Source organism: Callithrix jacchus, chromosome 14, assembly GCF_049354715.1.
Source record: "Callithrix jacchus isolate 240 chromosome 14, calJac240_pri, whole genome shotgun sequence".
Classification (NCBI taxonomy): domain Eukaryota; kingdom Metazoa; phylum Chordata; class Mammalia; order Primates; family Cebidae; genus Callithrix; species Callithrix jacchus.
Window position 1 is genome coordinate 8,871,331 of NC_133515.1, and position 27,922 is coordinate 8,899,252.

Sequence of the window (27,922 nt, forward strand, 5' to 3'; positions counted from 1 at the left end):
CGCGTGGGACGCTGTTGCCTGGAGACCGCGTGGGACGCTGTTGCCTGGAGACCGCGTGGGACGCTGTTGCCTGGAGACCGCGTGGGACGCTGTTGCCTGGAGACCGCGTGGGATGCCATTGTTTGGAGACAGGAGAAGTCCCGGCCTGGGAAGAGGTAGGAGGGAGGCATTGGGAGCACGAGGGATCACCCCAGGGAAAAGGTGATCCAGGATGAGGTCCGTCAGAACCGTCAGATATTGCGGGAGCTGTACCTCAAAGAGCTACCAGCCCAGCACGTCTATGTGCTGCACCACGTGAAACGCCCCACGAGGTCCACAGATCACCAGGAAGCCCATGTCTTGGCATGGTAACCTGGAGGAGCCTGCAGGCGCCAGCTGTGTGAATCTCATTCGCCACGCTCCCCAAGGACCAAGGGAGAAGGACCCAGACACAGACTAAAAACCAAGAAACTGCATGGGACTCAGAGCCCTGGGTCAACCCAGAATGCCTGGATGGCAGGCTGAACCACTGCCGGGTCTGCAATGACATGGATCCGTACAAGACTCAGATGTGGAGCATGGGAGATGATAGCCACCAGTGGCACCCCAGCGGTGGAGTGAAGCCTGGATTTAATGCCCAAAGTCTCACTGCCCCGAGAAATAAATGTTATTTTAAAGCCAAATAAATACAAGTAAACTAAGTTTTAGACATTGGAATTTTGCAACGTGATTTTTCCCAGGAATTGTTCCCAATCTTCAGTCCTCTTATAGTACAGGTGAGTGCCATGAAAGTAGCCATGTTGAATTGCAGAGCAATATGTTGACCCTGCTTCTTCCACCAGTCCCTTGGATCAGGGATGGGAAAGTGACCCAAGCTAGGCAAAAACACAGCACAGAACCAAGAGAGAGCTGTGACTGTCTCTCTCCAAATTGCTGAACTGATGACATGTGGACTAAGTATCTGTATTAGTCTGTTCTCATGATGCTAAGAAAGACATACCAGAGACTGGATAATTTATAAAGGAAAGAGGTTTAATGGACTCACAGTTCAGCATAGCTGGGGAGGCCTCACAATTATGGTGGAAGGCAAAGGAGAAGCAAAGTCATGCCTTATATGGCGGCAGGCAAGAGAGCTTGTGCCAGAAAACTCCCATTCATAAAACCATCAGATCTTGTGAGACTTATTTACTACCATGAGAACAGTATGAGGGAAACTGTCCCCACAATTTAATTATCTCCACCGGGCCCTGCCTTTGACATGTGGGGATTATTAGAATTCAAGGTGAGATTTGGGGGAGGGGTGGGGGGCAGTGGTGACACAGCCAAACCATATCAGTATCTGTTGGTATTCTAGACCAGGGCCAGCAACCTACAACCTACAAAGCGCCATCATCTCTTTGTAAATAATGTTTTGTTTTGTTTTTTTTCTTTTACTCTAGTTCGTGAGTAAACAATGTTTTCTATGAACACAGCAGTGGCCATTTATTTACCTACTGTCTATGACTTCTTTTGTGCTCTAATGGCCAAGGTAAGTAGTTATGAGAAAGACCTCATGACCCTCAAGCCTATGTGAACAGTTCCTGAGGAACTCCAAAACTTGGGGCTGGGTAGAGGACAAAGCTGATAAACAACACCAGCTAAGAGAGGCTGTAGAGGAGTGAAAACCAGAAAAGTGTGATATCATCAAGGTCTGGGCCTTTTAAAAAACCTGCCAATCCCAGTGGAGGTCTAGAATCTCCATTTGGTCTGAGGAACTAAAAAGGCAGCAAGAGAGAAAAATGAAGCAACTGCACACGAAGAAGGGGTGAGAGTTGAAGAAAGTCCTGACAGTGTCCCAAGCCAACGTTCTAAATGGTCTTGAGGTTCAACCACACTCCCCAAGTTCAGTTGAGACAGCCCCAGTTGTCTATACTAACTTCCTCTTTTTATTTAAACTACTTTAAGTTGGGATATCATGTTATTTGCAACCAGAGGGCACCATTACTTAATTTATTCACTCATTTGTCTCTCATTCATTCATTCAAAAGTTTTATGGAATCTTACTTACTATGTGAGGCAGAATGCTGAGGATGGGTGATACAGTGGCAAAAAGGACAGCCATGGGCCCTGACCTTGTGAAGTTTATATTCTAGAATTTTTTTTTTTAAAAGGAGTTTCACTCTTTTTGCCCAGGCTGGAGTGCAATGGTACCATCTCAGCTCACCACAACCTCTGCCTCAGCCTCCCAAGTAGCTGGGATTACAGGCATGTGCCACCATGCCCAGCTAATTTTTTGTATTTTCAGTAGAAACAGGGTTTCTCCATGTTGGCCAGGCTGGTCTCCAACCCCCAACCTCAGGTGATCCACCCACTTCAGCCTCTTAAAGTGCTGAGATTACAGGTGTGAGCCACCATACCTAGCCATGAAGTTTATTCTTTAATATAACAAGTTGGGTTTCAGGTCCTGTGAGACTGCCAAGATGTCACAATAGGCCAGGTTCAGTGGTTCATGCCTGTAATCCCAACACTTTGAAAGGCAAAGGTGGGTAAATCACTTGAGCCCAGGAGTTGTAGACCAGTCTGGACAACATGGCAAAACACTGTCTCTACTAAAAATATAAAAATTAGCTGGGCATGGTGACATGCACCTGTAGGCCCAACTACTCGAGTGGCTGAGTTGGGAGGATCAGTTGAGCCTGGGAGGTTGAGGCTGCAGTGAGCCATAATTGAGCCACTGCACTCCAGTCTGGATGACAAAGGCCATTGCCTAGGGAGAAGGTATCAAGTGACTATTGAAGTGTGCATGTGACCAGTCCCTGAAGACCTCGAATATTCAGGAGTTAGGTAGAGAAAAAAAAGTGGATTAATGAGATCAGAGAACAGAGGCTGTAGAGGAGAAGAAAAACCAGTGACCATAATATCATAGAAGGCAGGGTGTGGTGGCTCACACCTGTTATCCCAACACTTTGGGAGGCCAAGGTGGGATAATTGCTTGAGTCCAGGAGTTCAAGACTAGCCTGGGCAACATAGTGAGACAAAATTTTAAAAATTAGCTGAGCATGCTGATTTTAAAAATTACCTGAGCATGCTGACATCTCTGGTCCCAGCTACTTGAGGGGCTGAGACAAGAGGATCACTTGAGCCTGAGAAGTCAAGGCTGCAGTGAGTGTGATCATGTCATTATACTCCAGCATGGGTGACAGAGAAATAACCTGTCTCAATGTGTATATATCTCACAGAAGCCAAGCTAAGAGATGCCTTAAGGAGTCAGTGGTATGTTTGTCAAATGCTGTCAAGAAGAGAAAATGAGACTGAAAGAGATTATTATATTTAGCTACGTAGAGATCAATCCGGAACCAGGCAAGAACAATTTTAATACAAGTGTCTCAAGATTTTTTTCATTGCAGGTAACTAAAAACTTGATTCAAACTGACTTAGGCAATACAGATTTATGAACTCACATAACAGAAAGCTCAGGGCTAGGGTGAGTTTCAGGGAAGGTTTGATCCAGCATTTCAACAATGTCATCAGGCACCTGGAATCCTTTTGTCTCTCCACTCTGTTTTCTTGAGTGTCAGCTTCATCCTAAGGTTCCTGCCTTCCCCAATCCACTGCCCAGGATGGCTGCCAACAACTCCCAGGGTTCAGACTTACTTATCCAAATCTGCAGGACAGGTGATTATGTTAGCAACTCTCAGAAAGTGAGAAAGCTTCTTTCCCCAAAACAACCAGGAAGCCTTGCCTCATGTCTTACTGGCTGTAGTTGAGCCCTATGTCCATCCCTTGTTAGTGATAAAGAAGCAATGTAACTGTAACTAGGGACTGTTATGGTGTTTAGAACCTCGACGATCCTAGAGTTCAAGATGGAATCAGATGCCTCTGAAGCATCTAAACTGTTTCAGGTATATACATAACCCAGTGGAAATCAGGTTAGTTGTAAAGAGAAAAGGAATGGATGTCAAGGAGTCAACCACAATGAACACAGCAGAGGAGAAGGAGTTGGATGGGAGAAGATTGAATAGTGAATGGGGTGAAGTACTGGGGACAACACATGACACACGGAGACAACGCTTTCAAGAAGTTTGGCTGTCAAGGGGGAGTAGAGATAAAAGGTGCTAACTGGATGGAGAAGCAGAGGCAAAGGAAGGGTTTTTATTACTTTTTTTTTTTTTAGATGGAGTTTCATTCTTTCTTTCTTTCTTTTTTTTTAAAGACAGGGTTTCACCATGTTGGCCATGCTGGTCTTGAACTCCTGACCTCAGGTGATCTGCCCACCTTGGCCTCGAAAGTGCTTGGATTACAGGCATGAGCCACCACGCCCAGCTGAGATGGAGTTTCTTTCTTGTTGCCCAGGCTGGAGTGCAATGGCAGGATCTCAGCTCACTGCAACCTCTACCTCCCAGGTTCATGCAATGCTCCTGTCTCAACCTCCTGAGTAATTGGGATTACAGGTGCCTGCCATCACCCCAGGATAATTTTTTGTATTTTTAGCAGAGACAGGGTTTCATCATGTTGGCCAGGGTGGTCTTGAAATCCTGACCTCAGGTGATCTGCTCACCTTGGCCTCCCAAAATGCTGGGATTACAGGCGTGAGATTCTGTGCCTGGCCATTTTTATGATTTTAACAAGAGGAGCTATTAGAGCATCACTGAATACTAATGAATGGGGTGGTTAGGAGGTGTGGATTCAGCAGGGGAAGAAGTTGAAAATGCATGGAGGGAATAAGAAATGAAGCAAAGTCTCCATGAAGATGAGAAGGGGTGGGGTCCTGAGTTGGTGTGAGGGCTTGGCTTTTACTGGGAAAGGAGGAAGAGGGACTGAAGCATGAACTTCAACATCTAAGGGATCCGGGTGACTTCAGGCAAGTTCATCTCGTTGAGCCTGTTTCCTTGCCTTTTTATATGGGGGTGAAGCTTTACTTCACAAGTATGTTGTGAGGATTAAATGAGATGATGCTTGTAAATGACTCAATGATATCTTTTCGTTTTCTTCAGACCTTCTTCCTTCCCCCTTCCAACCCAACAACTGTACCAAATCATTTTAAGCCAGTGATAAACATCTAGTTAAGTGTTGGATTGTATTTCGGGGCTATTGGACCTAGTAATACACTAAAGGAATGGGAGAGGGAATAGCGGAGAAGGAGAAAAGGTGGATATAAATTTATATTTGCAAGGCTTTTTTCACCAAATAGCCTCAAGTTCCTTACCAAGGAAGCTTTAACAAAGTCCTTGAGGAGCTCTTCAAGGTGGCTATTACACAAATCCTGCTGACAAGAATATTGGCTACTCGGAAAAGAACGTAGTCAGCAGCGTCCTCTTCCCAAACAAAGGAAGGACCAAGATGTCATTGTTCCTCAATCATTTTTGACAGTTTTACTAGGTTATGGGCGGTTCTAGTCACAGCACCAAGAAACAGACAGAAGGAAATACGTCACAGAAGGGCAACTAAGAATGAGCCATCAATGCTGGCTTTGGACACCACCAACTTGCTATGTTTTATTGTAGAAATCACTGAACTTCCCACATTCTTAGTTTTTCTTTTGGTGAAACAGACAAACTAACCCTAAAATAGGCTGATATGGTTTGACTGTGTCCCCACCCAAATCTGAGCTTGAATTGTATCTCCCAGAATTCCCACGTGTTGTGGGAGGGATACAGGGAGAGGTAATCTAATCATGGGGGCCAGTCTCTCTCATGCTATTCTTGTGACAGTGAATAAGTCTGACAAGATCTGATGCATTTATCAGGGGGTTCCACTTTTGCTTCTTCCTCATTTTTCTCCTGCTGCCACCATTTAAGAAGTGCCTTCCATCTCCAACCATTATTCTGACGCCTCTCCAGCCATGTGGAGCTATAAGTCCAATTAAACCTCTTTTTCTTCCCAGTCTCGAGTATATCTTTATCAGCAGCATCAAAATGGACTAATATGCAGACTGGATACAGTGGCTCACACCTGTAATCCCAACACTTTGGGAGGTGGAGGTGGGCATTTTACTTGAGGTTAGGAGTTCAAGACCAGCCTGGCCCACATGGTGAAACCCCATCTCTACTAAAAATACCAAAAAAAAAAAAAAAAAAGGCCACATATGGTGGCAGGCACCTGTAATCTTAGCTTCTCAGAAAGCTGAGGCATGAGAACCGCTTGAACCCAGGATGTGAAGGTTGCAGTGTGCGTAACAGAGCCAGACCCCATCTCAGAAAAAATAAAACAAGTAAAACAAACAAAAAAATGAAGTCTTCTTCCTACTTGGATCACTAGAACAGGCTAAACTGTTTTCAATTAAGGCATTTGAAAATACAGTATTTTGAGTTGTCATAATTCTGGAGTATGCTACTGGCATTCAGTGTCCCCTTGAGAAATGCTATTGACTCTGTCCAGTAGGAAGCTTCAGTTGTGTCAGTTTTTGAAGTTCTGTACTACGGCACGGTTTGGAGTCCAGGCATCATTCTGGTGGCATTTCACAACAGGCAGCTGGCTGGATGGGGCAGATGCTGCACTGGGCTCTCTTAACATTGCGGGAGAAAACTGGCAGGTCTCTTTGCCCTTCTCTGAGGCTGTTCCTATGACAGTGTTCTAGCTCACAGCAAGTACCTAGTAAATACGGGGTGTGGCATACACTCATGTGACAGGCAGACATAAGAGGGCTCTCTGTTTCCAAGATGTCTTTCCACATCTTGGAAAGATCTTGTTAGTGGTTTTTTGGAAGGAACTGATTTGATTCAATGCGCGCATAGAGCACCTTTGTAGTCAATTGAAGAGATCCCATAAACTTGTACTTTAGGAACAATGAAATATACACTATTTGTTTCACACGTTAAGCACAGAATTTATGCATTTTTTTTCTATTTTCACACTGTCTGATGCCATCTTCAGAAACAAAAGTCTACATGTAGCCAAGCATTCTCATATATTTGCATTTAATTAAGGTCATGGAAGAAAACTGTGATGAAGTTTCAGCATAAGAAAGGTTTGCCTATGTAAAACTGTCAGATGGAAAAGAGTGCCATGTCTAAGCTTATTGCTGGCTGTGGCAAAGGCAACTGAAAATCCTGCTCCTCTCGTGAGTGATTCCTCAAAGAGGAGAAGCAGATTGGTCCCTCTCGCCCAGGAAAACCCCGGCTCTGGGGTTCAGAGACTGTGAACTTTCCTTAGTAGTTAAACCGCAGTCTGTTGAGAAGTTCTACCATGTTTGTTTATTTTTTCTGGAATAAAAACCCCTCTACTTTGCATTTCTACTTTTCATCTTTGTTGAGGCACATCCCTAAATTGTGAAAATTCCCCTGTGTGTTCAATGACTAATACCAAGTTAGAACGCATGAGTACTTATATAAACTTAGACATGTCAACATGCATCTTTTATTGGCTTTCCTCTTGTAGCTAATAAAATCTCCAAGAGAAATACTTTTCAATTGTCAAAAACCTTAAATTACATGGACCTGAAACTACCTTTGCCTGAAAGCAAAAGGGAGAAGGGCTTCAAAAGAAAGCTGGTTCTTTAATTTGTTTTAGATTTCTTCTAGTTTATACACAGAAAAAGAATAACTTGGCATTTGAATGATGAACCTGATATAGATACTGAGTGTGTATTTTCAATTTATATTCATGGTGCCTTTTCTCCCATAAGTGTAAAATAAAATATCGACCCCATGTGGCAACAAAATATAGTGCAAAAACAAGACAAACAATGGTTATGGAAATAAGGAACTCCAGGAAGCAAGTAACAACCTTATCCCTTCCAGAATATTTCTATCCATCCATACAACAAATGTTTACTTAGCACCCACAATGTGCTAAGCACTAGGCTATAGGCCAGGAATAAAAAGTTTAGTAAGACACAGCTTCTACCCTCAAGAAGCTCACTATATTGGCTGGGCGTTGTGGCTCACGCCTACAATCCCAGCATTTTGGGAGGCCAAGGCAGGTGGATCACCTGAGTTCAGGGGTTCGAGACCAGCCTGGCCAACATGGTGAAACCCTGTCTCTATTAAAAATACAAAAATTAGCCGGGCACAGTGGCAGACACCTGTAATCCCAGCTACACGGGAGGCTGAGGCAGGAGAATCACTTGAACCTGGGGGATGGAGGTTGCAGTGAGCCAAGATTGCACCTCTGCACTCTAGCCTGGGTGATAGAGCGAGATTCAGTCTCAAAAAAAAAAAAAAAAGAATCTCACTGCTAGGTAGTGAATGGGTATTTACTGACATTTTCCTATTTTATATTGGGCTAAGGGGCTAAGTTGCTGGTTCTCGCTAGAACCAACATCAAACTCTTTATGTACAGATCATAGAACTCCATGGAATCCACCGGCCCATCAGGACCAACATCAAACTCTTTATGTACAGGTCATAGAACTCCATGGAATCCACCAGCCCATCAGGCACAAACTGATGAGATAACACTAACTAGAGTTCTTTAGTGTCCACAGGCATGAGCATGTAAGCCATATCTAGGAACCAATAACATTGTCTTGGATGCGGTGACTCATGCAGCTTGTCTACAATATCTCAAATATCTCTGGACTGGTGCCCAGTCATACCTCAAAGTTGTGGATTACTTCCCAGGGAATAAAGCACTTTCATGTATGCTATTAACACGCTCATGATGAATGTAGGGCAGGCATAATGATTACTCATATTTTACAGATGGGATACTTAATAAAGTAATGACTAATCAAAGTTACCAAACCAGCAAGGGGCCAACAGTCAGGTAAGGTAGAATCATTTGCTTTCATTCATATGTCCTATGACTCCCCAGAGAACGTAGAGTGTTCCTCCTTTAAATTTAATGGGGCCTCTGGGAAGTACTGTGATTTGGGAACCATTATGAATCAAGGCCACAAAATGTTGATTATAATGTGGGGACCAGCTGGGTGCAGTGGCTCACACCTGTAATGCCAGCATTTTGGGAGGCCAAGGCAGTGGATCACTTGAGGCCAGGAGTTCAAGACCAGCCTGACCAACATGGCAAAACCCTGTCTCTACCAAAAATACAAAATTTAGCTGGGTGTGGTGGTGCACACTTGTAATCTCAGCTACTCAGGAGACTGAGGCACAAGAATCACTTGAACCCTGGAGGTAGAGGTTGCAGTGAGTCAAGATCATGCCACTGCACCCCAAACTGGGTGACAGAGACTCTGTCTTAAATAAAAATAATCATAATGCAAGGACCAATGGCCCACCATAACTGTATAGGGGTGATTCCCCTTAGATGGTGTCTAAGATCCCAGGGGCATGCTATATCGTTGCCGTTGCCTCAGGTAAGGGATGGATTACTGGGTTTACATGCTGGGGACTGCATTTGGGGAGAGGCGAGTGGATGCATTGGATAGCTTCTATAAAAGAGCATAGGGCTCTGGGTGTTCTGAACTAAAATCAGATCAGTGCATTGCGGGGGAAGCCCAGGTTGCAGAGTCACTGACACCAGATCTTTTCATGAAGATCCTGTGGTACTGGAGGGTGACTCTGGGAATTCTGAAATGGAGGCTTACCTCGGTATTCAGAATTTTTGCCTCAGGAAGCAAAGACCTGGATCTTGGGCATTTCTCATTAGTAGCCAATAACTTCAAACCATCTAGGGCCTCTTTAATAGTGGCCACTTGACTAAGGGGATGAGGAAGACCTATAGTTGGTATATGTTTCCTAGAAAAAGTACTGCCTAGTGTCTGTGTCAAAAAGGGCCTGCCTACCGCTGACTATAGGACTTCCTCTCCATTGGGGCATCATAAAAGTAAGATGTCATTTAAAACATCCCAATTTTCCTTTCCTTTTTTTTTTTTTTTTTTGAGGCGGAGTCTCACTTTGTCACCCAGGCTGAAGTGCAATGGCACTCAGCTTACTGCAAACTCTACCTCCCAGGTTCAAGTTATTCTCCTACCTCAGCCTCCCAAGTAGCTGGGATTACACTACCACTCCTGGTTAATTTTTGTATTTTAGTAGAGATGGGATTTCACCATGTTGGCCAGGCTGGTCTCGAACTCCTGACCTCAGGTGATTCACCCACCTCAGCCTTCCAAAGTGCTGGGATTACAGGAATGAGCCTCCTAGCCCAGCCTTTCCTTTCCTTAATGGTGTCACTCCTCTAAGGTCTTTGAATTGGTGAGAGCACATGCGTTAATCATTGAGATGCCATGAACACCCAGTGGAGCAGGGTCAGGCCAGGAGTTACACCCATGACTGCTGGGCCGAGTGGACACTGCACATCTGTTTTCATTAGTCTGTAGCACTTCAGAGGACCCATGTGTGCTGTCAGTCTGTTTTACAAGGAGCTAAAAGGTTATAATGTCCTCTGGCCTTTTAGTGGTGGCCAGGGTAGGGCACTGGGGACTATCGTTTGTGTTTTATCTGTAGGACACCGTGGGTGTTTTCTCTATCACTGAGTTATCAAGATCTTTCTTGTGACAGAGGCCTGGCCAGTAGAAGCAGAAGCAGCAGAAACATTGAAGGATCTGTATTGGTCAGAGTTTTCCACAGAAACAGAACCAATAGGCTGTGTATATGGAGAGAAAGAGATTTATTTAAAATAATTCCTGATGTGATTATCGAAACTGGACAGTCTCAAAATCTGCTGGGTGGGTCAGTATGTGAGAGACCCAGGATGAACCGGTGTTGCAGCTCAAGTGTAAAGCTTCTCTCCTGGAAGATGTGCCTCTTACTGCTAAGCGGTCAGTCTTTTGTTCCATAACGGCCTTCAGCCGAATGGATGAAGCTCCTAACCCACATTATGATGAGTGACCTACTCATCTCAAATTCCATTCATAAAAATATTAATTTCTTTTTTGCTCCTTCTTCTGAGGCATAAATGTTAATCATATCCCAAAGCACCTTCATAGAAACACCCAGAATAATGTTTGACCACATACGTATCTGGGCACCATGACTCAGCCAACTTGAGGCTTAAAATTAACCATCACAGAGTTACAGAGACATGTCTGCACTTAAGAGTATAGACCTTATATCACATTTCACATCAAGCATATCACATGATGACTGCTTTTTCTCCCATGAGTGGCCATTCAATGGGGCCATACATTGCATAAAATATCAGTCTTTCCCTTAAGCACTCTATAGAAAAGAGGTTAATGCCTGGCTGAGGCGTATGGTCTCAGCCTATGGTCATAAAGTAGAAGTCACTCCCCTGAGCCTAGCTCCATCATGGCTTATGCTGGTATTCAGACATATGATTTAATCTGAGATACATAGATAGGTCTATGCCAAGACACTCAACACAGAGCCACTTTACAGAGGGATCCAACCCAGTACTCCTTCCCAATTACCAAAACTTCTGATTTAGGTTGGTTAAACCTATAACAGAGGCTCTGGAAGACTCAATAAATTCAGCACCACTCAGCACACACAACTCCCAGTGCAGGCTCACTACAGGCAGCAGAGCTGTCCACACCCTGGGTGCAGTGGTTTATACCTAGCTAGGAAGCTAAGAGCAAGGGAGAAAAGTGTGTTATCATAGCCTAGATCATCCTCTTCATAAAGCCATTATGTTGTGGTCACTCTGCCAAAGCAGGTGGACCCCTCTCAGTTAATAGACATTGTAGGTTATGGAGGCTGGTGACAATTCGTGCAAGAGAATGTAAAAGAAAGTGAATTAGTCACGCAAGAGATCCCTGGGGAGAACAGAGTGGGCACAAGCTGGTCAGGGCTGGCTTGAGGGAGGCAGAGAGAATGCCTTGGGTATTAATAGTGCGAGAGGGTGGGACAGGGGAAAGTACCCACATGCAGCTGGGAGTTGGTGAAGTATGGATTTCCCACTAGAACCAAAGGAGGGAGAAAGAAGTCTGTTGTATTTACATAATAACATAAAAATTACTATGTTTTGCTGACTTTGTTCTTTTTTTTCTTTCTGCTATGCCAAAAATTTTTTCACATCAAGATCACTTCCTGGTCAGGCACAGTGGTTCACACCTGTAATCTCAGCACTTTGGAAGGCCAAGAGGGGAGGATCACTTGAGCCAAGGAGTTTGCAACTAGGCTGGGCAACATAATGAGAACCCATCTCTACAAAAAATGAAAGAATTAGCCAGGGGGCAGGCGCAGTGGCTCATGCCTGTAATCCCAGCACTTTGGGAGGCTGACGCAGGTAGATCACCTTAGGTCAAGAGTTCAAGACCAGTCTGGCCAACATGGTGAAACCCTGTCTCTACTATAAATACAAAAAATTATCTGGGTGTGGTGGCATGTGCCTGTAATCCCAGTTACCTGGGAGGCTGAGGTAGGAGAATCACTTGAACCCATGAGGTGGAGGTTGCAGTAAGCTAAGATTGTACTACTGAACTCCAGCCTAGGCAACAGGAACAAAATTCACTCTCAAAAGAAAAAGAATTAGTCAGGCATGGTAATATACACCTGGTCCCAGCTACTCGGAAGACTGAGGTGAGAGGATTACTTCAGCCTCGGAGGTCAAAGCTGCAGTGACCCATGATTGCACTACTGTACTCCAGCCTGGGATTTTACTACTGTACTGAAGCCTAAGACACTGTCTCAAAAAAAAAATCCCTTCCTAAAAGTTTTTGTTTAGTTTATTTTCTAACACAAATTTCTATTGCTAGGATGCATCCACATTGTATATAGCTGCATTCAAGGCTTGGAAGGTTTTCAGAGACAGACTCGTGGTCACTGCCCTGGCCTGTCAGTGTGAGGCTGTGAAGTCCCATCAATAGTCCCATCAAGAGCCACCTTGCCTGGCCCTCACACACATGCCTTCCAAAACTGATCTGTGACCACATACCACAGTCCCCACCGGTAGGGTGTGTGGTCACTCAAACCCTTTCTACTCTCAAAGATGAGGGTCTGGGGAATGTTTGCTGCCCATGGTATTGAATAAAGATTACATTTCTAGCTTGCACCTGCAAAGAGTTAAGGGTGGTTGAGGGGGGAAGTTGCAGTAAGCCATGACGTGAGTGTGGTCATTGAGGGGGTTAGAAGTATTACAACTTTGGCCACTTGGAAAGGTTTGAAGTTTCCCAGCAAGGCCTAGAGAATCTTCCATATTCCTCAGATAGAAGCTGCCCAAACTGGTGAATGACGGTTTATTGGGAAATTAAACTGCAGTTTGGCTGATATGATGACATGGATCCCTAACAAAAATCATGGATGTTCTCTTTTGAAAAGGGTAAAAAATGATAAATATTGGCTAGGCACAGTGGCTCAAGCCTGTAATGCCAGCATGTAGGGAGGCTGAGGTGGGCAGATCACCTGAACCCAGGAGTTCCAGACCAGACTGGGCAACATAGTGAGACCCTGTTTCTACAAAAAATTAGCTGGTGTACATCTGTAGTCCCAGATAACTGGGAAGCTGAGGTAAGTGGATCACCTGAGCCCAGGAGGCTGAGACTGCAGTAAGTCATGATTGAGCCACTGTGTTCCAGCCTGGGTGACAGAGTGATACCTAGTCTCAATAAATACATAAATAAATATTTATTATTTATTTTGTTTTATATTTGTGTTTAGGCCTTGCTCTACTGTCTACCTGCTCTCTTGCTCTACTGTCTACCTGCTCTCTTGCTCAGGCTGAAGTGCAATGGCGCAATCTCGGCTCACTGCAAACTCTACCTCCCAGGTTCAAGCGATTCTCCTGCCTCAGCCTCCCAAGTAGCTGAGATTACAGGCATGCGCCACCATGCCTGGCTAATCTTTGTATTTTTAGTAGAGATGGAGTTTTGCCATGTTGGTCAAGCTGGTCTTAAACTCCTGACCTCAAGTGATCTGCCTGCCTCAGGCTCCCAAAGCACTGGGATTACAGGCATGAGCCACTGCACCTAGCCTTCTTGGGCAAATTTCTGAGTCTGCTTCCTTGTCTATAAAATGGGAATAATAACGGTACCTACTTCATAGGGTAGTTGTGATGATTACTCAAGATAAAATTTTTGTAAAAGATCATCACAATAGTAGCACAACTAATTCATCACAATGCTTGGCATGTAAATGTTAGTTGTTAACTAAAAATAGGTCGTTGGGAAAGTTAAATGACACATATATAATGAACACATCTATGGCAGTGCCAGGTACTTGTATAGAAATAGAATATGTATTCTCCTTGGAGCAGAAAACTTTGGGGTTTTCTTTTTTTGAGTCAGAGTCTCATTCTGTTGTCCAGGCTGTAATGCAATTGCAATGGCCCAATCACAGCTCCACTGCAGCCTCCAACTAGAGAGAGAGAGAGAGAGAGAGAAGAGATAGGGTTTCACCATGTTGCCCAGACTTGTCTTGAGCTCCCGGCCTCAAGTGATCCTGCCACACTGGCCTCTCAAAGTGCTGGGATTACAGGCACGAGACACCACGTCGGGCCAGAGCAGTGATTTTCAATGGCTACTCATTAGAATCACTTGGGGAGCATAACAGCATCTTGATGGCCACACTTCAGGCCAATTACATCAGAATCTTGGGACAGGGCCCAGGCAGCTGTACTTTCTGAAGATCTCCAGGTAGGGTAGGCAGAATGATGACCTTTGAAAGAAGGCCCCAGCCTACTCCCTGAAGTTAAGTTGCATGGCAGAGGGGATTCCAGGTAGTGGATGGGATTAAGTTCCTTATCATCTGACCTTAAAAGAGATAGAATAGACTGAATTATCAAGGTGGGCCCTTAAATGTGGAAGATGGAGGCAGAAGAGTAAGTGTCACAGAGATGGGAACAGCTATTGCTGCCTTTGAAGACAGAAGGAAGGGGCCAGGAGCTAGGGACTCATGTCTCCAAAAATAAATAAAATTTAAAAAACAAACTTACATTATTTTAAACCACCAATGTTGTGGTAATTTTTATAGCAGCAGTGGGCAATGCAGCCAAGTTTATGAACCACTGCAGGAGGGTTCTGCTGCCTCTTGGCCATCATTTGCCAAAATCTTTTCTCAGCTCTTTCCTAAGAGGCAAGGACTGGTCCTATCTGTTTCCAGTCTTCTTGATCAGAATTATTTCTTTTACTTATGAGATTCAGCCTGCTTTAGTCTTTTCTTTTCTTTTCTTTTTTTCTGATGACATTGGCCCCACAGCCCTCAGTCTGTTAACCCTTGGTGTAGCAACTCTGCCACCTTGGTGTGGTTGCTCTCTACCTCTGCACAATCTGTATCACATACGTGGTATAAGCATATGCACCGAAACCCAGTCCTCCTCACTTGTACATGTTTCCTACTTTGACCATTGTAGGCATTTGAGTTTGTAACCCTGGACCTAGATATAATGAGCTACCTCATGGCCCCCGACACACCTTTTAAAAAAATTTGTGTTCATTTCAGTACGTTTTTGAGGAACAGGTGGCGTTTGGTTACACGAATAAGTTCTTTAGTGGTGATTTCTGAGATTTTGATGCACCCATCACCCAAGCAGTGTACACTGTACCCAGTGTGTAGCCTTTTATCCCTCACTCCCCTCCCACCCTTTTCCCTGATTTCTAGAGTCCACTATATCATTCTTAAGCCTTTGCATCCTCATAGTTTATCTCCCTCCTATGAGTGAGAACATGCAATGTTTGTTTTTCTATTCCTGAGTTACTTCACTTAGAATAATGGTCTCCAATTCCATCCAGGTTGCTGTGAATGCCATTATTTCAATCCTTTTTATAGCTGAGTAGTATTCCATGGTGTGTGTGTATATATACATATACACACACACCATGGAATATGTGTATGTATACACACACACACACACACACCATGGAATACAACAGAATTGTGGTATATATATATATATAAAACACAATTTCTTTTTTTATGAAGGTATTTAATTTTTATTTATTTATTTATTATTATTTTTTAAATTGCATTTTAGGTTTTGGGGTACATGTGAAGAACATGCAAGATTGTTGCATAGGTACACACATGGCAGTGTGATTTGCTGCCTTCCTCCCATTCACCTATATCTGGCATTTCTCCCCATGCTATCTCTCCCCAACTCCCCCCCCAGCTGTCCCTCCCTTATTTCCCCCCAATAGACCCCAGTGTGTAGTGCTCCCCTCCCTGTGTCCATGTGTTTTCATTGTTCAACATCCACCTGTGAGTGAGAACATGTGGTGTTTTATTTTCTGTTCTTGTGTCAGTTTGCTGAGAATGATGGTTTCCAGGTTCATCCATGTCCCTACAAAGGACATGAACTCATGGTTTTTGATGGCTGCATAATATTCTATGGTGTATATGTGCCACATTTTCCCTGTCCACTCTATCATCGATGGGCATTTGGGTTGGTTCCAGGTCTTGGATATTGTAAACAGTGCTGCAATGAGCATTCGTGTACATGTGTCCTTATAGTAGAACGATTTATAATCCTTTCGATATATACCCAGTAATGGGATTGCTGGGTCAATTGGAATTTCTATTTCTAGGTCCTTGAGGAATCGCCACACTGTCTTCCACAATGGTTGAACTAATTTACACTCCCACCAACTGTGTAAAAGTGTTCCTATTTCTCCACATCCTCTCCAGCATCTGTTGTCTTCAGATTTTTTAATGATCGCCATTCTAACTGGTGTAAGATGGCATCTCAATGTAGTTTTGATTTGCATTTCTCTAATGACCAGTGATGATGAGCATTTTTTCATATGTTTGTTGGCCTCATGTATGTCTTCTTTTGTAAAGTGTCTGTTCATATTCTTCACCCACTTTTGAATGGGCTTGTTTGCTCTTTTCTTGTAAATCTGTTTGAGTTCTTTGTAAATTCTGGATATCAGCCCTTTGTCAGATGGGTAAACTGCAAAAATTTTTTCCCATTCTGTTGGTTGCCAATTCACTCTAGTGACTGTGTGCTTTGCTGTGCAGAAGCTGTGGAGTTTTATTAGGCCCCATTTGTCTATTTTGGCTTTTGTTGTCAATGCTTTTGGTGTTTTGGTCATGAAGTACTTGCCTACACTTATGTCCTGAATGGTTTTGCCTAGATTTTCTTCTAGGGTTTTTATGGTGTTAGGTCTTATGTTTAAGTCTTTAATCCATCTGGAGTTAATTTTGGTGTAAGGTGTCAGGAAGGGGTCTGGTTTCTGCCTTCTGCACATGGCTAGCCAGTTTTCCCAACACCATTTATTAAATAGGGAATCCTTTCCCCATTGCTTGTTTTTATCAGGTTTGTCAAAGATCAGATGGTTGTAGATATGTTGTGTTGCCTCCGAGGCCTCTGTTCTGTTCCATTGGTCTGTATCTCTGTGTTGGTACCAATACCATGCTGTTTTGATTACTGTAGCCTTCTAGTATAGTTTGAAGCCCAGTAGTGTGATGCCTCCAGCTTTGTTCTTTTTGCTTAGAATTGACTTGGCTATGCAGGCTCTCCTTTGGTTCCATATGAAGTTTAAAGTGTTTTTTTCCAATTCTGTGAAGAAGGTCATTGGTAGCTTGATGGGGATAGCGTTGAATCTGTAAATTACTTTGGGCAGTATGGCTATTTTCACAATATTGATTCTTCCTAATCATGAACATGGAATGTTCCTCCATCTGTTTGTGTCCTCTCTTATTTCTTTGAGCAGTGGTTTGTAGTTCTCCCTGAAGAGGTCATTTACATTCCTTGTTAGTTGTATTCCTAGGTATTTTATTCTCTTTGTAGATATTGTGAATGGCCGTTCATTCTTGATTTGGCTCTCTTTAAGTCTGTTATTGGTGTATAGGAATGCTTGTGATTTTTGCACATTGATTTTGTACCCTGAGACTTTGCTGAAGTTGCTTATCAGTTTCAGGAGTTTTGGGGCTGAGGCGATGGGGTCTTCTAGATACAATCATGTCGTCTGCAAATAGAGACAATTTGACTTCCTCCTTCCCTAATCGAATACCCTTTATTTCTTTTTCTTGCCTGATTGCTCTGGCTAGAACTTCCAGTACTATATTAAATAGGTGAGAGAGAGCATCTTTTTCTAGTGCCAGATTTCAAAGGGAATGCTTCCTGTTTTTGCCCATTTAGTATGATATTGGCTGTTGGTTTGTAGTAAATAGCTTTTATTATTTTGAGATAAGTTCCATCAATATCTAGTTTTTGAGGGTTTTTAGCCTAAAGGGCTGTTGAGTTTTGTCAAAGGCCTTCTCTGCATCAATTGAGATAATCATGTGGTTTTTGTCTTTGGTTCTGTTTATGTGGTGAATTACGTTTATAGACTTGCATATGTTGAACCAGCTTTGCAACCCCGGGATGAATCCTACTTGATCATGGTGGATAAGCTTTGTAATGTGCTGCTGCAATCAGCTTGCCAGTATTTTATTGAAGATTTTTGCATGTATGTTCATCATGGATATTGGCCTGAAGTTTTCTTTTCTTGCTGAGTCTCTGCTGGGCTTCAGTATCAGCATGATGTCTCATAAAATGATTTGGGAGGATTCCCTCTTTTTGGGATTATTTGGAAGTTTCAGAAGGAATGGTACCAGCTCCTCTTTGTATGTCTGGTAGAATTCGGCTGTGAACCCATCTGGACTTGAGCTTTTTTTGGGTGGTAGGCTCTTAATTGCTGCCTCAACTTTAGACCTTGTTATTGGTCTATTCAGGGTTTCAACTTCTTCCTGGTTTAGGCTTGGAAGGATGCAAGTGTCCTGGAATTTATCCATTTCTTCCAGGTTTACTAGTTTATGTGCATAAAGTTGTTTGTAATAATCTCTGATGATGGTTTGAATTTCTGTGGAATCTGTGGTGATTTCCCCTTTATCATTTTTTATTGCATCTATTTGGTTATTCTCTCTTTTCTTTTTTATTAATCTGGCTAGTGGTCTGTTTATTTTGTTCATCTTTTCAAAAAAACAGCTCCTGGATTTATTGATTTTTTGAGGGGTTTTTTGTGTCTCTATTTCCTTCAGTTCTGCTCTGATCTTAGTTATTTCTGGTCTTCTGCTAGGTTTTGAGTTTTTTTGATCTTGCTCCTCTAGCTCTTTCAATTTTGATGATAGGGTGTCAATTCTAGATCTCTCCTTGCTTCTCATGTGGGCATTTGTTGCTATATATTTTCCTACAGAGACTGCTTTAAATGTGTCCCAGAGATTCTGGTATGTTGTGTCTTCATTCTCCTTGGTTTCGAAGAACATCTTTATTTCTGCCTTCCTTACATTGTTTATCCAGTCAGCATTCAAGAGCCAGTTGTTCACTTTCCATGAAGTTGTGCGGTTCTGAATTAGTTTCTTAATCCGGAGTTCTAACTTGATTGCACTGTGGTCTGAGTGACTGTGTGTTATGATTTCCGTTCTTTTGCATTTGCTGAGGAGTGATTTACTTCCAATTATGTGGTCAATTTTAGAGTAGGTGTGATGTGGTGCTGAGAAGAATGTATATGCTGTGGATTTGGGGTGGAGAGTTCTGTAGATGTCTATCAGGTTTGCTTGGTCCAGGTCTGAGTTCAAGCCCTGGATATCCTTGTTAATTTTCTGTCTTGTTAATCTGCCTAATATTGACAATGGGGTGTTAAAATCTCCCACTACTATTGTGTGAGAGTCTAAGTCTCTTTGTAAGTCATTAAGAACTTGCCTTATGTATCTGGGTGCTCCTATATTGGGTGCATATATATTTAGGATTGTTAGCTCTTTTTGTTGCATTGCTTTAGTTTTATTTTTGTCTTTTTTTTTTCTTTTTTAAGAGACACGATCTCCCTCTGTTGTTCAGGCTGAAGTGCAGTGGCACAATCATAGTTCACTGTAACCTCAAACTCCTGGGCTCCAGTGAACCTCCCATCTCAGTCTGCCCAGTAGCTGGGACTATAGGTGTGTACCTCCACACTGGGCTGATTAAACTGTATTTGTTTTTCAAGTGGTCTTCTGACACTGGAGAATTTTTTTTTATCTTTTGTAGAGACAGAGTCATCTTATGCTGCCCAGGCTGGTCCCCCAACATCCTCTTTTTGAGGCAGGGTCTCTCTCTGTCACCCAGGCTGGCTTGCAGTCATGTGATCACAGCTCACTGCAGCCTCAGCCTCCTGGACTCAAGTGATCCTCCTAACTCGGCCTCTCAAGTAACTAGAATTACAGGTGTGTACCACCATGCCCAGTTAATTTTTAAATGCTTTGTAGAGATGGTGGGGGATGGGAGTGGTCTCACTATGTTGCCCAGGCTGGTCTTGAACTCCTGGGCTCAAGTGATCCTCAGCTTTGATCTCCCAAAGCTGAGATTACAGGCATGAGCCATCACACCCAGCCCTCAGGCTGATCTTGAACTCCCAGCCTCAGGCCATCCTTTGTCCTTGGCCTCCCAGTCCCCTGGGATTACAGGCATGAGCCACCATGCCCAGTCTTATTTTTGGCTTATGATCAGATCCTTATTGTTTCTATGCAGTGTAAAACTTAGAAAACCATACTTTTAAGTAACAAAACCTGAAGTTTTATTACATTAGCACAAGGATGCTAATGACGAGTTTCAAATTATTTGTCAGTTGGTTTTAAAATACATGAAATAAGTTAAGCATTTATATCATGTGTAATAGTTAAGAACAAATAACAGCATACATTTAATCAGACAGTTTTATGAAGGCCATAACTTGTTTGGATGAACCTGAGAAGCCGAGTGGGCTCAGGTTCCTCAGAGAAGGGGCAGAAAGTAGGTATTAAAGACCCTCGCAGGCTGAGTGTGGTGTAATCCCAGCACTTTGGGAGGCCAAGATGGGTGAATCACGAGGTAAGGAGTTTGTGACTAGCCTGACCAACAAGGTGAAACCCCATCCCTACTAAAAATACAAAAAAATTAGTTGGGCATAGTGGTGCATGCCTGTAATCCCAGCTACTCAGGAAGCTGAGGCAGGAGAATCACTTGAACCTAGGATACGGAGGTTGGAGGTTGCAGTGAGCCGAGATCACGCCACTGCACTCCAGCCTGGGCAAAGAGTGAGACTCTGTCTCAAAAAAAAAAAAGAAAAGAAAAGAAAAAGGAAGAAAAAAATAAAGACCCTGGTAAGGGAAGGGAACTCCCTAAAGGGGCCAGCACTAGCGAAAAAAATAGCAGGAAGAGCCCTGATTCCCTCTCACCACTTCAACCACTACCTGCTGAACAAGTCCACACCCCTTATTCTGTGGACATTTTCCCAATAAAATATTTTACTTGGCACGTTGGGAGGCTGAGGTGGGTGGATCACTTGAGATCAGGAGTTCAAGACCAGCCTGGCCAACATGGTGAAACTCCATCTCCACTAAAAATATGAAAAATTAGCCGGGCATGGTGGTACACACTTGTACTCCCAGCACCTAGCCTGGGCGAAAGAGCAAAACTCTATCTCAAGAAAAAAAAAAAGAAAATAATTTTGCTTGGAACATGACTCTTTAAAATGGGAAATACTGGAGAAATTTCATTGCAAGCCTTGGACTTCTCGGTGGGAATGGCATATTCAGTAATGTGTTTTTATCTACAATTAAAAGCTTAAAACAGCTCTTAAGCCTATTTCATAATCTGTAATATGTGCTTTACATTTTATGAACCTATACAACCTAGTACTTTGATGGAGATTTTTCATGTTTATACCCTAAGATCTCATTTAGAAATTTGGCTTCCTCTTGCTTTGCGGAAGAGGTTAAAAACCCCCAAAACCATAGTCAAGCTTGCTGGTCCACAGTAGTACAAATTTTCTTTCTTGTGGAGCTGAAGAAACAGGGTAAGTATTTCCTAAAATAAGGGATTTGAGATAGGTTGAAAGGAAACAGAAGTCCAGAGGCTTTCTTCCTCCACTTTGCCTGATTAAGAAATATGTTTGCCAGGCACAGTGGCTCACACCTGTAATCACAGCACTTTGGGAAGCCAAGGTGGGAGGATCACCTGAGGCCAGGAGTTCGAAACCAACTTGGCTAACCTGGCAAAACTCCACCTCTACTAAAAAAAAAAACAAAAAATTAGCCGGGAATGTTAGCAGGCACCTGTAATCTCAGCTACTCAGGAGGCTGAGGCAGGAGAATTACTTGACCCTGGGTGGCAGAGGTTGCAGTGAGCTGAGATTGCGCCACTGCACTCCCGCCTGGGTCCAAAAAAAGAAAGAAAAGAGTATTTTCATCTGCACAATAGAACACTTTGCATTTATTAAGAGAGGCAACACTACCGTGATGACATAGGAAAATGTGCTGGCTGTAGAGGTAAATTGAAAAAAACAAGTTGCAAAATAGAATGTACTCAGTGACCCCATTTTAACAAAGACAAATGTTAGTTTATGTCCAGAAAACAAAAACTGGGGAGAAAATGCATCAAATCTTGAAAGAAATTATCTGCGAGAGATGAGATTAGAGAACGTCCTGATTTTTCATATTTTGTATTTCCTTAATGATTGACTTTGTATGCCTTATTACTTTTGTAATCAGAAAAATTAATGGTATGATTAATCGTAAAAACTGCCAACCAAGGCCAGGCACAGTGGCTCATGCCTGCAAACCCAACACTTTGGGAGGCTGAGGCAGCAAATCACCTGAGGTCGGGAGTTTGAGACCAGCGTGACCAACATGGAGCAACCCCATCTCTACTAAAAATACAAAATTAGCTGGGTGTGGTGGTGCATGCCTGTAATCCCAGCTACTCAGGAGGCTGAAACAGGAGAATCACTTGAACTCGGGAGGCAGAGTTTGTGGTGAGCCAAGATTGCATCATTGTACCCCAGCCTGGCCAAAAAGAGCAAAAACAAAACAAAACAAAACAAAAAACAACCAAGTCTTTTTTCTTCTTCTATTTTTTCAATTGAAATAGAGGTGGGGTTTTGATATGTTGGCCAGGTTGGTCTTGAACTCTTGGCCTCAAGCAATCCTCCTGCTTTGGCTTCCCAGAGTACTAAGTTTACTGGTATGAGCCACCACACCTGGCCTAATCCAGTCCTTCCCCCCACTTTTTTTTAGACATTTTGAATATAGTAATATGGTTATACAAAGTCAGTCATTTTACATTTCATCCCTAAATAAATGTCTGTGTTCAAGACTATCTTGTGATGGGTGCAGTGGTACATACTTGTAGTCCCTCCTACTCAGGAAGCCGAGGTGGGAGGATCACTTAAAGCCCAGGAGTTTGAGGTTATGGTGAGCTATGACCACCATAGCACTCTAGCATGGGCAACAGAGTAAAACCTGTCTCTTTAAAAAAAAATCTTCTCTCAGCAGGTCAGCCATCAAAATTATTGCTAGCCTGATGAAATATGGGTTTGCATACAATGTTAGAGGCCACCCTGACCTCTGCAGGGACTTCAGGTCCTCATCAGCAAGAACAATTCTAGCCTGCCATTGACAGTCTAAGGAGTGGTTCCTTTTGTCCCTTCTGCATTTCTCCGTTTATTCATATTCTTCACATTTTCCTTTTTTTGACCTATTTCATTCCTAAAACATTCTAACATCTGGCTTCTCTCCCAAATACAATAGTAACAATATATTGTGAATTTTCCAGTATGGTTACTTTTTAGTGTATATTTTTTTCAGTAATGGTTATTGATTAAAAACATGATTTGTTTTGGGGCCACTGAAAGACTTCATATGGATAAGTTCATAAATCAATAAAAATCTGTCATCAGACCATGTTTTCTGGTTTTTGGTAATGAAAACATGGTTTTTGTACTGATTGCTCTGTGGAATTTCTCTCCTGATGATGGTTGATGACCTTCACATAGCCTCTTAGCATTTTTTTTTTTCAATTTATCTCCTTTTCAGCCTTTAAAACTATGAATCAAGTCTTCTTGTTTCAAATCTCCTTCCTTAATTTTCACAAATCTACACTCTCCTTTCTCTGTAAGTGCTTCTTTGGCCCTCCATATCCTTGGGTTCTGCATCTGTGGATTCAACCAACAGCAGATGGAAAATATTCCAGGAAAGAAAAATGTCTGGTTTGTCTGTACCTGTTAGGTACACACTTTTTTGTTGTCATTATTCTCTAATCAATACAGTATCACAACTATTTATATAGCATTTATTTATTTTTATTTATTTATTTTAGATGGAGTTTCGCTCTTGTTACCCAGGCTGGAGTGCAATGGCGCAATCTCGGCTCACCACAACCTCCGCCTCCTGGGTTCAGGCAATTCTCCTGCCTCAGCCTCCTGAGTAGCTGGGATTACAGGCACATGCCACCATGCCCAGCTAATTTTTTGTATTTGTAGTAGAGACAGGGTTTCACCATGTTGACCAGGATGGTCTCGATCTCTTGACCTCATAATCCACCCACCTTGGCCTCCCAAAGTGCTGGGATTACAGGTGTGAGCCACCACACCTGGCCGTATATAGCATCTATAATACATCGGGTATTATCTATAATCTGGAGAGGTTTTAAAGTGTACAGGAGGATATGTGGCAGGTTATATGGAAATACTACACCCTTTTTTATAGGGGGCTTGAGCATCTCTGGATTTGGTATCCACAAGGGTCTTAGAACCAATCCCCCATGGATACTGAGGGATGACTGTATATATTTGATTCTTAATTCCACTTAGTCTATCTCCATCTGAATTCACTGTCTTCTCTGCTGACCCTACTACTCAGTTCTATCCTTGGATGCCTAGTTTCATTAAAGAGACCTACTCAAGTGAGTTATTTTCAGCCACTCCCTCATTTCTTGCTATCACAACATTTGAGCATCCCCACCCAATCAGTCACTATATCCTATTTCCAAATATCCCCTACAACTTTCCTTGCTTTCTCCCATCTTCTCTGGAACAGCCCTAGCTCAGACTATCACCTCCCAGTGCTATGCCCCAGCCTCTCTTTGATCACAGTCTCAAAATCGTGTCTTGCCTAGAGGAATTCAGAGTTTTTATTTAATAAGGTAGAGAAGTTATTTAACATACTCAGAGAAGGAGGCAGCTCTTACCTAGAAGCTGAACAGAGCAAGTAGAAAACAACCAAGAAGACAGGTGTGTTCTCCAATCTTAACAATCATATAAAGACTCAACACCTGCGTCAACTGGCACAATGAGGTAGGCAGTGAGGTATGTAAGAAAAGAAGTTTCCCAACAGCCACTTCCAGGATCCTACAACAGCTTGGCTTTGCAGTGTGTTGACTGGACCTCTAGACTGACCAGAGGTGGGATATTATTTTGTTGTGGTGGATATGACTGAACAAGTTAGGCTGAGGTCATTATTAGAACTACCTTGTGGTCTTTGTTTTCATGTTGAGAAGTAACTCCTTTCCTTGTCTCTTTCCCAAGAATTAGGTAATACTCTTAAAACACAGGTCAAATCTTTTTTCACTGTCTCAGTTATAATTTTGCAATGGCAATTTAATAACTTAAATTATGACAATCACAATTTTTGTAAATAATCTAGGTAAACAATTAAAATAAGTAGGTAAATGTAATGGGATAAATACTTGTAGACAAACTGGTCATAATTTAGAATATAAAGTTAAATAATAGATACTTCATTATTTGGATATTTTGCAATAAATATAGAAAAACATTTTTGCTAAAAAAAAAAAAAGAGGGGTGTCCTTTTTTTAAAAAAGAAAAAAGTTGAACAAGTTTGTCTAATTCAAAGCTTATGTAAAGGCTATGTATAAAACAAGGTAAAAGCAACCAGGAATTAAAAAAAAAGATGTAAAGACTGGGCACAGTGGCTCATGCTTGTAATCCCAGCACTTTGGGAGGCCAAGGTGGGCAGATCATCTGAGGTCAGGAGTTTGAGACCAGCCTGGCCAACATGGTGAAATTCTGTCTCTACTAAAATACAAACATTGGCCAGGTGTGGTGTTACTAGCCTGTAATCCCGGTTACTCAGGAGGCTGAGGCAGGAAAATTGCTTGAACCTGGGAGGCAGAGGTGGCAGTGAGCTAAGATTGCACTACAGCACTCCAGCCTAGGAGACAGAGTGAGACTCTGTCTAAAAAAAGAGATGTAAAGAAAGTTATAAAAATTTTGTTTTGAGGTAAAAATCTTAAAGAAAAATAATTTTATACAGGAAAGAATCTTGTATGGTAAATTTAGTCCTAAAATAAAATAACTGGTTGTTTAAAAAGGAGGAATGTTCAGGATAAACCAGAAAGTCCAAGCATGTCATAACAGTTGGTGTAAGTAACAACAAGAAGATTTAGATATTTTAAAAACCCAAAACCTTTTATATAATCAAGTCATATTATTGTTAAGTTTTGGTTTGCTTACCAAAAAAAAAATTGAGATAAACATTCTTTTAATAGGTTATTATATCCAGGTATCTTCCTGTATGTGCTTTGAAAGTCCTTGTGACATTGAATTACAGGGTTTTAACTCCTGGGTCTGAAAAGAACACCAAGTTCTGCTAAATCGTAAACACTGACAGCAATTAAAGCCTCATCTTCAAACGCTGTAGAAGATGCCAATAAAAATAAACTGCATTCCTAAGACACAGGGCCAGAAATTAAAGCTATTCAACTTCTCAAGGCTCAGGGACTATTGTGGAAGAAGTGGGTATATAAGATTGTAAGGGCCAATTTTGAAAGATAAAATAAGTTCATTTTCTCTATAAATTAATCATTAATTTCAGAGGCACACAAATGCAAAACCAGCATATGGTTTCCTGTATCAGGTTAACAAGGTTTTCTTGAAGCATTAAACAACTCTTTAATAAAGGTTATAAAAGGCTTATGGAAATTATATTTTACAATAAGATTAAATTTTATAAATTGTTTACAAAGTTTCATAAAACAAATGTAATTGGCTTCATGCTGTTTTTAATTAGGTAAGTCTCCTCTCTCAAAGACTAAAAGTTTTTGCTTTTTTTTTTGAAATACTTGAATTATCACTTTAGTTAAATAAATGACTTTACAATGACCTGTAATCCTATTCTGTAATATCAAGTGTTTTAAACCTTTTATATTTGACAAATTTTCCAAAATCAAATTATAAATTATACATTTTTCTAATCCAATTAGTCCTTTAAGATATTAGGTTTCTAAAGTCTAAAAATGACATAATTTGGCTTCTTTAGTATAAAAATTATACAGGGATCATTGTCAAATATAAAATGATATTTGGTTTTATTTGGGCTGTATTTGTATAAATATGTTGTATGTATTTATACAACATATTTGTATAAATTGGTATGTATTTCAAAATTGTGGGAAACTCCTGTAATTCTGATATAACTTAGTGTGTATTATCACTAATAATCATAATTGTTATGTTAAAATTATTGTGTGCCACAGAGTGTGAATTGTGTCTTTTGACTATGGCTGCCTTAAACCTTTTTTTTCCATCTATGGACAGTTTTTGTCTTGTTTTGGTCCTCTTTAGAAGGTGGCTTAATAATCAGCTATAAAACTCCAACAGGTGCTTTAAATGCAGGTTTCTGATAACTTTGGAGATTGTGACATCAGAATAGAGGAAAAACTTTCAGGACTCATGGAGAGCTAAAATGTCCATGATTATCAAGCAGAACAGGAATTAACTGCGTGGACTAAACCAATCTTTTTAACTTTTGCTTAAAACGGTTGCTAATCCTTTGTTTGGTTTTTCAGATCTTAAAACTTTTATTTTGAGCTAGTGACAGCTTTAAATTTTTTTGTATACTCCTATTAACAAAATTTGTAGCAGATTTATTTCTCTCTACCTGAATTCTCCAGAATTTGGAAATGATTTGTGACTAGTCTTAACTTATGACAATACAGTTATTTGCATAAGTGCAATAAGAATCTGTTTTCGAGTTGTAGCTGCTGCGGGGCACCGAGGGCAGCGGCGGCAGCGCAGACTAGCCGGGCTGGCGGCGACCAGCACCTGAGAGGCAGGCCACAGCAGGAGGCAGTGGGCCCGCGGAGGCCTCCATGGGCCCACGGCTGCCGGGTGGTGGCTATGCGTCCCCGCGTGGGGTGTCACGCCATGCTGTGGAGCCTCTGCGCATGCAGCGAGCCGCCAGCAGGGTAGGAGGCCGTCCGGACTTGTGGCGGGGCCAACGAGGGATGCGGCAGCGGCCACGCTGAGCCCCGAGCCCGCCAGGAGCCAGGCCGGCTGGGCCTGCGCCGCCGCCACTGCCACGCCGACCATGTCGGCAGCCAAGGAGAACCGGTGCAGGAAATTCCAGGCCAACATCTTCAACAAGAGCAAGTGTCAGAACTGCTTCAAGCCCCGTGAGTCGCATCTGCTCAATGATGAGGACCTGATGCAGGCAAA

At 42.3% G+C, this 27,922-nt stretch overlaps 1 long non-coding RNA gene across 1 annotated transcript in view; it reads left to right on the forward strand.

The window, feature by feature from the left end:
• The first annotated feature begins 171 nt into the window (after positions 1-171).
• LOC128929562 (uncharacterized) overlaps positions 172-27,922 on the forward strand; it is a 50,247-nt gene continuing 22,496 nt past the window's right edge. The window contains exons 1-2 of the long non-coding RNA XR_013526333.1: positions 172-755; positions 1,419-1,507. This is a non-coding gene — a long non-coding RNA (uncharacterized LOC128929562). The remainder of the gene's footprint in view (positions 756-1,418; positions 1,508-27,922) is intronic.